This window comes from Orycteropus afer, unplaced genomic scaffold (genome assembly GCF_000298275.1).
Source record: "Orycteropus afer afer isolate SDZICR_OR568_19922 unplaced genomic scaffold, OryAfe1.0 scaffold00181, whole genome shotgun sequence".
Taxonomy (NCBI): Eukaryota; Metazoa; Chordata; class Mammalia; order Tubulidentata; family Orycteropodidae; genus Orycteropus; species Orycteropus afer.
The window spans coordinates 2,163,085-2,173,004 of record NW_006921768.1 but is presented as its reverse complement, the minus strand read 5'-3'; positions in this window follow the sequence as shown (position 1 = coordinate 2,173,004).

Sequence of the window (9,920 nt, the reverse complement as noted above, 5' to 3'; positions counted from 1 at the left end):
GAAGATAAAAACATAAATTTTCATCACCTGGAGAACTCAATTCTAAGACTGTGGTACAGTCTCTATGTTATAGGATACCATATGGGGTTAAATGAATGAAGTAGATTTATCAACATGGATAAATCTTAAAAAAAAAGTTTGAAGAAATAAGGAAAGTTTAAGGATGATCCAAATAATAGGATATGGTTTTCTTTATTTTTAAATTAAGAATGATATGGATTTTAAAAGTAATACAGATTTGTATCAGAAGTATAGACATGGGTGAAAATGATGAACACCAAATTCACAACAGTATCACCTCTGGGGAAGGAAAAATAATAATAAGAAAAAAAATGCACAGTGGGATTCAATTGTGTCTTTAATATTTTATCTCTTTAAAAAAAAGAAAAGGTTAGAAGAACACAAGAGAAAAATGTTATATTTTGATAATATGGATAAATGTATACAGGTATTAATTATATTATTATTTACAGCTTTCTATTTGTTTAAAAAGATGCTCTGAAGGTGTAATGGTTAAGGCATTTGGCTGCTAACCCAAAGATCAGTGGTTCAAACTCATCAGCTGCCCTGTGGGGAAAAAGATGAGGCAGTCTCCTTCCATAAAGATTTACAGACTTGGAAACCAAATGGAAGTCTCAATGAGTCAGAATCGACTTGATGCAGTGAATTTCTTATTTTGATGTTTAAAATAATTTTTTACAATTATCTCTCCATCCCAATAAATATTACTAGAACATTTATTATTATATTTATATTGTTAGGTGCCCTTGTTCTGACTCATAGCAACCGTATGTAACAGAATGAGATACTGCCTGGTCCTGTACCATCCTCACAGTCCTAGTTATGCTTGAGCCTTACGTGGTAGCCACTGTGTCAGTCCAGCTCACCATGGGTTTTCCCTTTCTCACTGACCCTCTATTTTACCAAGCATGATATCCTTCTCCAGGATTGGCCGCTTCTGACACCAAGATGAAAAGTAAGTGAGACGAAGTGTGGCCAGTCTCACTTCTAAGAAGCATTCTGGCTGGACCTCTTCCAAGACAGATTTGTTTGTTCTTCCGGCAGCCCATGGTATTTTCAGTATTCTTCATCAATACCACAATTAGAATGCATCAATTCTTCTTTGGCCTTATTGATAGTCTAGGTTTCACATGCATACGAGGCTATTGAAAAACCATGGCTTGGGTCAGGCACACCTTAGTCTTAAAAGTGGCATCTTTGCTCTTTAACAAACACTTTAAAGAGGTCGTTTGCAGCAGATTTGCCCAATGCAATACATCGTCGATTTCACTGCTGCTTCCATGGGTGTTAATAGAAGATCCAAGTAAAATGAAATCCCTGACACCCTCAATCTTTTCTCCATTTCTCATGATGTCACTTATTGGTTCAGATGTGAGGATTTTTGTTTTCTTTATGTGGAGGTATAACCCATGCTGAAGGCTGTAGTCTCTGATCTTCATCAGTAAGTGCTTGTAAGTTTTCTTCACTTTCAGCAAGCAAAGTTTTGTCATTTGCATATTCCAAGTTGTTAATGAGTCTTTCTCCAATCTTGATGCTGCATTCTTCTTCCCATAGTTCACCTTCTCGGATTATTTGCTCATCATAGAGATTGAATAAGAATGGTCAAAGAATACAGCTCTGATACATGCCTTTCCTGGTTTTAAACTATACAGTATCCCCTTGTTCTATCTGAATGACTGTCTCTTAGTCTATATACAGACTTTATTTTATATTACTCATAAAAAATTATGGCTTTTCAGAGATAGCCACTACAATATTGACTGCCTTTCCATGTCCAAAGGAGCTCTGGTGGTGCAGAAATTAAGCACCTGGCTGCGAACCAAAAGGCTGGTGGTTCAAACCCACCAGTCACTCCATGGGAGAAAGACATGTCAATCTGCTTCGGTAAAGATTTACATCTTTGAAAATACTTTGGGGGCAGTTTTACTCTGTTCCATATGGTCACTATGAGCCAGAATCAACCTGATGGCAATAAGGTTTTTTTTTTTTTTTTTTCCAGTTCTATGTCTATAATCTTCTCTAGCTCTTTTAAGAGTGCCTCTAATTTCCTGACCCCATTAAGACACAAGTTTAGACCTCTGATGATACATAATATGGTAAGGCAATTTCTTTTCAAGTTGCTTACATTGCCCCTTCATATATTGTAAATTGGTGTGTCTGTTGCTGTTTAAACATGTTTAGAGTAGCTTATTTAAACAGTTTTACTTCTCTGTATACAGTACTTCTTTTCTAAGCATTTTAGGATCCAGAGTGAGGTTGGCTTACTCTTCCCCAAATTCTACTGCCCACTGACGTTCTGACATCTCATCCTTTAGGATTCCTGTCAAGTGTCAACTGCTTTGGGTTTCCTTCTCTGATCATCAGGACTTGGTTGGCCACTCACCTGGATTTCCTTTGTTGTCATCAGTTGCAGTCAGCTTATGGTGAACTCATGTATGTCGGCATAGAACTGTCTTCCTCAGAGTCTTCAAAGGCTGACTTTTCAGAAGTAGATCTCCGTGCGTTTCTTCTGAGGTGCTGGGTGGAGCTGAACCACCAATGTTTTGTTTAGCAGCCAAGCACATTAACTGTTTGCAACCACTCTGGGACACCTTTGTTGTCACAGTATTCTACACATATCTGGATGGAGAATATATCACATGTGCTGCTCTGGTATATAATCTATCTCCTGTGCTGGACTATACAACTCCTGAGAGCACCAACTATGCTCTGCTTTGTACAACGGTCAAATATTCGCTGAATGAGTAAGTGAATGAAAGAAGCTGTTAAATACCAGCATTAATCTTTTCCCACTATTTTTCTTCTTTGGACAGTACTTTGGGTTTTAGTAATGAAAGAGACAAAATCAAGATTGAATCTTTTTCTTAGCAAAATGGCTATATTCTATGTATCTGGCTCTTGAATGCAAGTTTTGAGTAATAAGGCGTATACATTGTAGAGCTCTGATTTGGTAATTGATAGTTCCCAAAACAGGATGTTCAGTGAAGTAGTAATTTTGAGGTAGGTACTACGTACATTCACACCAAAGCATGGCAAGTAGTATCCTCATAGATTTAAAATGTTAAAATATGTTCCAAAGATCTTTCAAAGTAGCATATGCTAAGTGATAGAAGGATAAAGCTAATAATAGATATATTATTCTAGATATAATAATAGCACTTCTAGTAATAATAAAGGAGCTCTGGTAGTGTAGTGCCTAAGGCACTTGACTGCTAACCAGAAGGCTGGTGGTTCAAACTCACCAGCTACTCCTCAGAAGGAAGGTTGGACAGTCTACTTCCGTAGTGATACTGCCTCGGAAACCCAAGGAGGGGTTGCTATGATTCGGGTCTGACTCGGTGGCACATAACAACAACAATAATAAAGAAAAGGTAAATTAAGAATTATTTAATTAAATGAGTTACTAGACACCTATTCAGGAGCAGGTAGGCTGGTGAGCAATCAAGTGGACATGTTGAGATAGGACAAAACATCTAAGTAGGAAGAGAGCTGTTGCATTGTAGGGATTGTTGTCAATGTTAGAAACAAATTATGTATGAAATAAATATGCCTTGCAAAATTTCACCCAAATCACAATAAAAAGCTAAAATAAAAGAAAAGGACACAACATCCTCTAACCCTAAAAGAATAATTAAGTACCTTTGCCCTGGCAACCTCGGAAACAGGAATTGGGAGAAATGTGGGTAGAAATGTGGGTAGAAATGTGGGTAGAAAAGAGTTAAGAAAACAAGTAGAAAAAACACAGTTCCTTATATACTGTTACAGTTACCTACGGATTAAATAGCAAAATCTTGAGCTTATATCACTCTTTTTATTATTTATAAAGCACTTTCCCACACTGCTGTGGATTGAATTATATCTGCTGAAGTCCTTATCCCATCCCTACCTGTGAATGTGACCTTATTTGGAAATAGGGTCTTTGTAGATGTAAATTAAAATGAGATCATACTGGATTAGGGGAAATCCAATCACTGACATCCTTCCAAGTGGACAGATGTACAGGGAAGAAGGCCATGTGACAAGGGAGGCGACGACTGCCAAGGGAGCAACCAACCAAGGAATGTCAAGGATAGTAAACACCAAAAGGACTTCCAGCCTCCAGACTTGTGAGAGAATAAATTTCTATTACGTTAATTAAGTCACCCAGTTTGTGGTGTTTTGTTACAGCCACCTTGTTGTTGTTGTGTTGTTGTTTGCCGTCGAGTCAGCCCTGACTCATAGCGACCCCTCCTTGGGTTTCCGAGGCAGTATCACGTCGGAAGTAGGATTGCCCAACCTTCCTTCCGAGGAGTGGCTGGTGGGTTTGAACCACCTGCCTTCTGGTTAGCAGTCAAGTGCCTTAGCCACTACGCTACCAGAGCTCCTTAGGAAGGTAATATACACATGTAATCTCATTGAAGGCCCACAACAATCCTGAGACTAGAAAAGTCAGGTAATATACCTATTCTACAGATAGAGAAATTGAGGCTAAGAGAAGCTGAGAACAAAGATACAGTGTCAGGAGAGATCCTTAAATCCAGACTTTTTACTTTTTAATCCAATCTCTTTCTGGTATGCAGCACTGTAATTTTTCCTCAGACAATTTCCCTTCACTAAAAAAAAACAACTTCTAAGTGAAGATAGTTGCACTGCAATTTAGAAAATTTTGAGACTTAGCTATAATTAAGTAATATCTAGCTGAATTATACTTAGTTGCACATTTTACTGCTGATTGCATAAATATTCATAGGCAAACACCTAGAAGGAATGTTCAAAGCACTAAGTGGTGTGGTTCTTATTAACACTAATCAAGATCAGGTGGATAAACTCCCATTTAATGCTTTGAAAATCTGTCCCTGACTTTTCACCATTTAGGTAGCTATAATGTATAGTCATGCTTGTTTTGGTATGGTAGTAAAAAACACATTTAACCACATTACCCTCACAACACTTAGAGGCATGCTTCTGTTTTTCAGTAATGATAATTCTCACAAGTTGGTCATATTATTCAGTAATACTTCTTCAGTTTCTTCAGCTTTACCATCTTCTGCATCTCCAAGCCTCACAAATCTAGAAACTCCTATGCAGACAATCTAAGATCAGCACTGACTCCAAGACCAGGTTCAATACCTGTGATGTGATTGGCAAAGTTTCATACCTTCAGGGGCCAGTAAGTATGAAAGACAGATTGGGGGTGGGGAGGATGGAGTACAGCCCAAGCCTCATAAATGGGTCATTTGCTGTTCAACCCAAACTGATTGCTGCAATGCAAAAATGTTGATTCACTGTTGCCAGATCTTTTGAGTTTTTGAGAGAAGCCAGAAACCCTATTTTTCATGAGAAATTTCCTGATCTTTAAAGGTTGACAAATAATTAATAATAACATTTTAAACAGTGTAGGGGACAACACTGTCTAGAGAAAACATCATTTATGGGACAATCTACTCATTCAGTTTTTGATTCTAATAAGCAGAACCATTCATTCAAAGTCACTAAGCTTCATACCATTTTCTCACATTGCAAGAGGGAAGACTGTTTTTCTCCATTGGTTGCAATCCAATTCCTTGCAAATTTAGGAAGCAATATGATAATACAAACATAATCGGGAGCTCTGATGGTATAGTGCCTAAGGCATTTGACTGCTAACCAGAAGGCTAACAGTTCAAACCTACCAGCCACTCCTCCGAAGGAAGACTGGGCAATCTACTTCACCTCAGAAGCCCAAAGAGGGGTCACCATGAGTCTAAATCAACTCGACAGCAATGAAGTTTTTCCTTTTTTTTTTTTTTTAACATAATCAGAATGTTAGAGAACTATAGAATCAGTATGGAAGAAGAAATTGTTTGCTTATGCCAACATAATAAGTGAATGTTGATGAGAAGCCAAGTATAAGGAATTTTAAGAAGAAAGAGATATTATCTTTTTCTATCTCAAGACAGTCTCATAAAAGGATGAAAAAAATAACTGTAAACAGAAAATTTCATTCTGAACCATACTACTTAGTATCATCTTACTGACTAGTGGCTTTGTGAAACTGCTTTTAAACAACGAATGTATTGAGCAGATGGGGTTAAACCAAAAAAACCAAACTCACTGTCGTCAAGTATCCAACTCATAACAACCCCTCCTTGGGTTTCTGAGGCGGTATCACTACAGAAGTACATTGCCCAAGTTCAATTCATATCAATATTTTCTGGTCCCTCATATGGGCTAGACTGTACTAAGTACTGAGAATACAAATGAATGAAACATGTTCTCTTACCTCATAGAAATGATAGCCTAGTGGACAACTAGAATCTATGATGCAATAGACTTATCTGAAGGCTGCTAGGGGAGTATAAAGGAGCTCTGGTAGCATAGTGCCTAAAGCACTTCACTGTTAACCAGAAGGCTGGCAGTTCAAACCCACCAGCCACTCCTTGGAAGGAAGGTTGGGCAATCTACTTCCGTAGTGATACCGCCCTGGAAACCCAAGGAGGGGTCATTATGAGTCAGGTCTGACTCAGTGGCACTTAACAACAACAGGGGAGTATAAGGGAGCTCTGGTAGTGTAATGGATAAGGCCATTTGGCTGCTAACCAGAAGGTCAGCAGTTCAAACCCTCCAGCTGCTCTGCAGAGAGATAGGGCAATCTACTTCCATAAAGATTTACAGCATTGGAAATTCAACGGGGGTCGCTATGAGTTGGAATCAACTCAGTGGCAATAATGAGTTTGGTTTTGGTTTAACGAAGGGAGTGTAAAGAGTCCCGGGGAGGCATTAATGGTTAAGCACGCAACTACTAGCCAAAAGATTGGCAGTCCAAACCCACTGAAAGGCATTTCAGAAGACAGGCCTGGCAATCCACTTCTGAAAGGTCAAAGCTTCGAAAACCCTAGGAAGCAGTTCCACTCTGCACACAGTGGGTCACCATGAGCCAGAATCAACTTGAGGGCAATCAACAACAACAGAGGAGTATAGGAAAAGATTTGGGGAGCACAGGGAAAGAGGAGTGTGACTTAGTGACATCACCTTACTGCAGATGATGATGGAACTGAATATTTAAAAATCAATGGAAAAGAATGAATGGAAATCTTTCAGGTTAACTGAGAAAGAGGGAGGCTCCTCGAGCAGGAACAGTATTCGCAAAGGCATGGAAAATGGAAACAATGAGGTATCTGTGTCAATCTACCAGCAGGGATCCATTAACAATTTTTAAGCAACAGAATAACATCATCATCTAGATGAAACATCCTGGTGAGCTATGCATCAGATAGATCTAAAAGGGACAAAATTAGAAGTAGAATCATCACTTAAGAGACTTTAGCTATGGTTCAGGCAAGAGGTAAGAACCTAGTAGGGCAGCAGTAGTAGGATTTGAAATAAAAGAGAGATATATGAGCAATATTTGTGAGGTAAATTGTTGGACCAGAATGGCTAATATGATAGTAGAGGGAAAGCAGCACCAAGGAATGCCCTATTTCTAACTTTTGGTGATAACGTAGATGGTGGTCGCATCCGGAGATGAAGAACAGAGAAGGGACAGATTTTAGGGAAAGTGATACACGGATTGGCTGCTCTCACTTTAAGGTGCCTGTGGGACATTTAGGTGGAGATTTTCAGCTACTTTAATCTTGGGAATAAGATGTGAGTAGAAATATACGTTTGAGAATTATTGGAAACCAGCTCGTTGTTAAAGCATTAGAACAACAGAGAACATTTAGGGTGACTATAAAAGAGGAAGAAAAGAGGCTGAACATAGAAGCCTAGGGAAACATCACCATTTAAGACAGAAAATCAATCATCAGAAAAGCAGAAGAACCAGGAGAATATGGGATATGGAAATCAATAGAATAGAAGGTTTTAAGAAGGGAAAATGTAGGATCAGTACAATTAGTATGTGCCAGGAAACGTGCTAAGCCTTTACACATAGCTATAATCTCACAAGCTAATTATCATTATATTGTACCCATTTTCCAGTCAAGAAAACTGAGCTACTCCAAAAGGTGAATATTTTGCTTTCACTCTAGAATTAAGATATCTGAGATTGAAACACAGTCCCGTCACATTTCAAAGCCTGAGCAATTTCCATTTCACCACGCTGCCAGTGACCCACAAGGGCATACAGCAAAGTGGTCAAGGAAGGTAAGGATCAAAAAGTGTCTGTGGGATTTGCAATATGAAAGCCACTGGTAATCACAGCCAGAAACATTTAACTGGAATGAGTGGCAGGTGAGGAAATGGAGTTGGCAAATGCACACACTCTTGTAAAGAAGCATGGCTGTGAAGATAGAAAAAAGAAAGCTGAGGGGGCAGGGCATGGGTCAGACAGTGAGGGCTTGTTTGATTTTGCTGTTTAAAGAAGTCAGAGACTTCAGCTTTTTAAAATACTGAAATACTGAGAGGAATTATGGAGGGAAAGATTAAAAAGGACTTAATAAGAGATCAGAGACAGTGTGAAGCCCCTGAGACTTGAGTCACTGGGCACAGATAAAGAAAAGTGTCACATATATATATTGGCTGCCGGGAGGGGAGAGGGTGCTAGAGAAAGAGTGGCTTTAATTTCCTTGACTGGGGATTATTGAAGACTCTACAATCACACCAAAGATAGAAGAATGATAACCAGCATGGATAATTTAGTTGCAAACAAATATTTCTAGTATTAAATTGAAACTGAGTGACCACAGTTATGCATTCGTCTGTTAAGAACTTTACAAGGTGCCCATTGCTATGGTGGCAAGGGCATAGTTTAACTACAACCCTACTGATCACCTCCAGCTAGTGTCAGTCTCAGCTACAAAGAGGAATACAAAGGGTAGGAACTACCCTTTATATATTATTATATATATTATATATTATTATATAAAGAATGATAATATTATTCAATCAATGTCATATTTAAAAAAAAAGAGGGATCCTAAGATATGCTATGATGCTTACATGTTTGATTTGAGAAAGGAAGTGAGTAGTTCTTTCTTGGCACAGTAGCCCGGGTCAAAGGAAGTATATTTTAATAAGCATGAGAATAACAGTAAAAATCAGCTTCAAAATGAATTGAATTATATAAATTAAGTCTTATGCAGACTGGTCTTGATTATCAAACAGCATGCTGGCAACTTCACAGCGTCCAGCTAGTTCCCGGGGATTTGGGAAGCCAGCCAGCTCCTACACACAAGTCCCTCTGTAGACCGAAAGACCTAAAGCACTCCTCTGCTGGGTCCCTCATATTCCTGCACACCAGAGTATCTGCCACTCTGCTTTGTCTCAGGACTTTACCAAGACAATAAAATAAATGAAGAGAGAGAAAGAAACAACAAGGGTTCTTCGGCCCCTCTTTATTTTTTATAGAAGAAATCGAACATAATTTCTGACAGGAAACTTTCATGATCTTTTCCTTCTTTTTTTTTCCAATAGGATTTGCCATTCAGTACACAGGGTTTACTTGTTAATCTTTTTCTTTAGTATTTAAACATATTTATAGCAAATGATATTTAATTATATTGCTAAATCTCTGCTTTTGAGAAAAATGCTGGATATGTGTTCTCTCTTCTGTTAATATTTTAAAAAATCACACACAGAGATCCACAGTTACGCAGGATAAATAAAATCTGAAATGTATTAGAAATCATCTTTAATGAGATGCTTTAGATGGCCTGAATATAACCACGAGCACTCGGCAAGGTTTTCAGCAAGCACACTGGTAAAGCAGGTTCTGTATTACTGAAGTAGCTTTTATGAAAGAGGGTCAACCTAGAGCTTTCATGTTCTTTTATTGGGCTTGGCAACGGAAGGGAGAAAAAGAGACATGTGGTAGTTAAGGCTGTGTGTCAACCTGGCTGGGCCATGTGGTTTTGAGTGGCTGGGCAGGTAGATGTAGTTATTCTCATGATGAGATTATAATCACCTCCATGGTGGGATCTGCTGTGAGCAGCTCAGTAGTT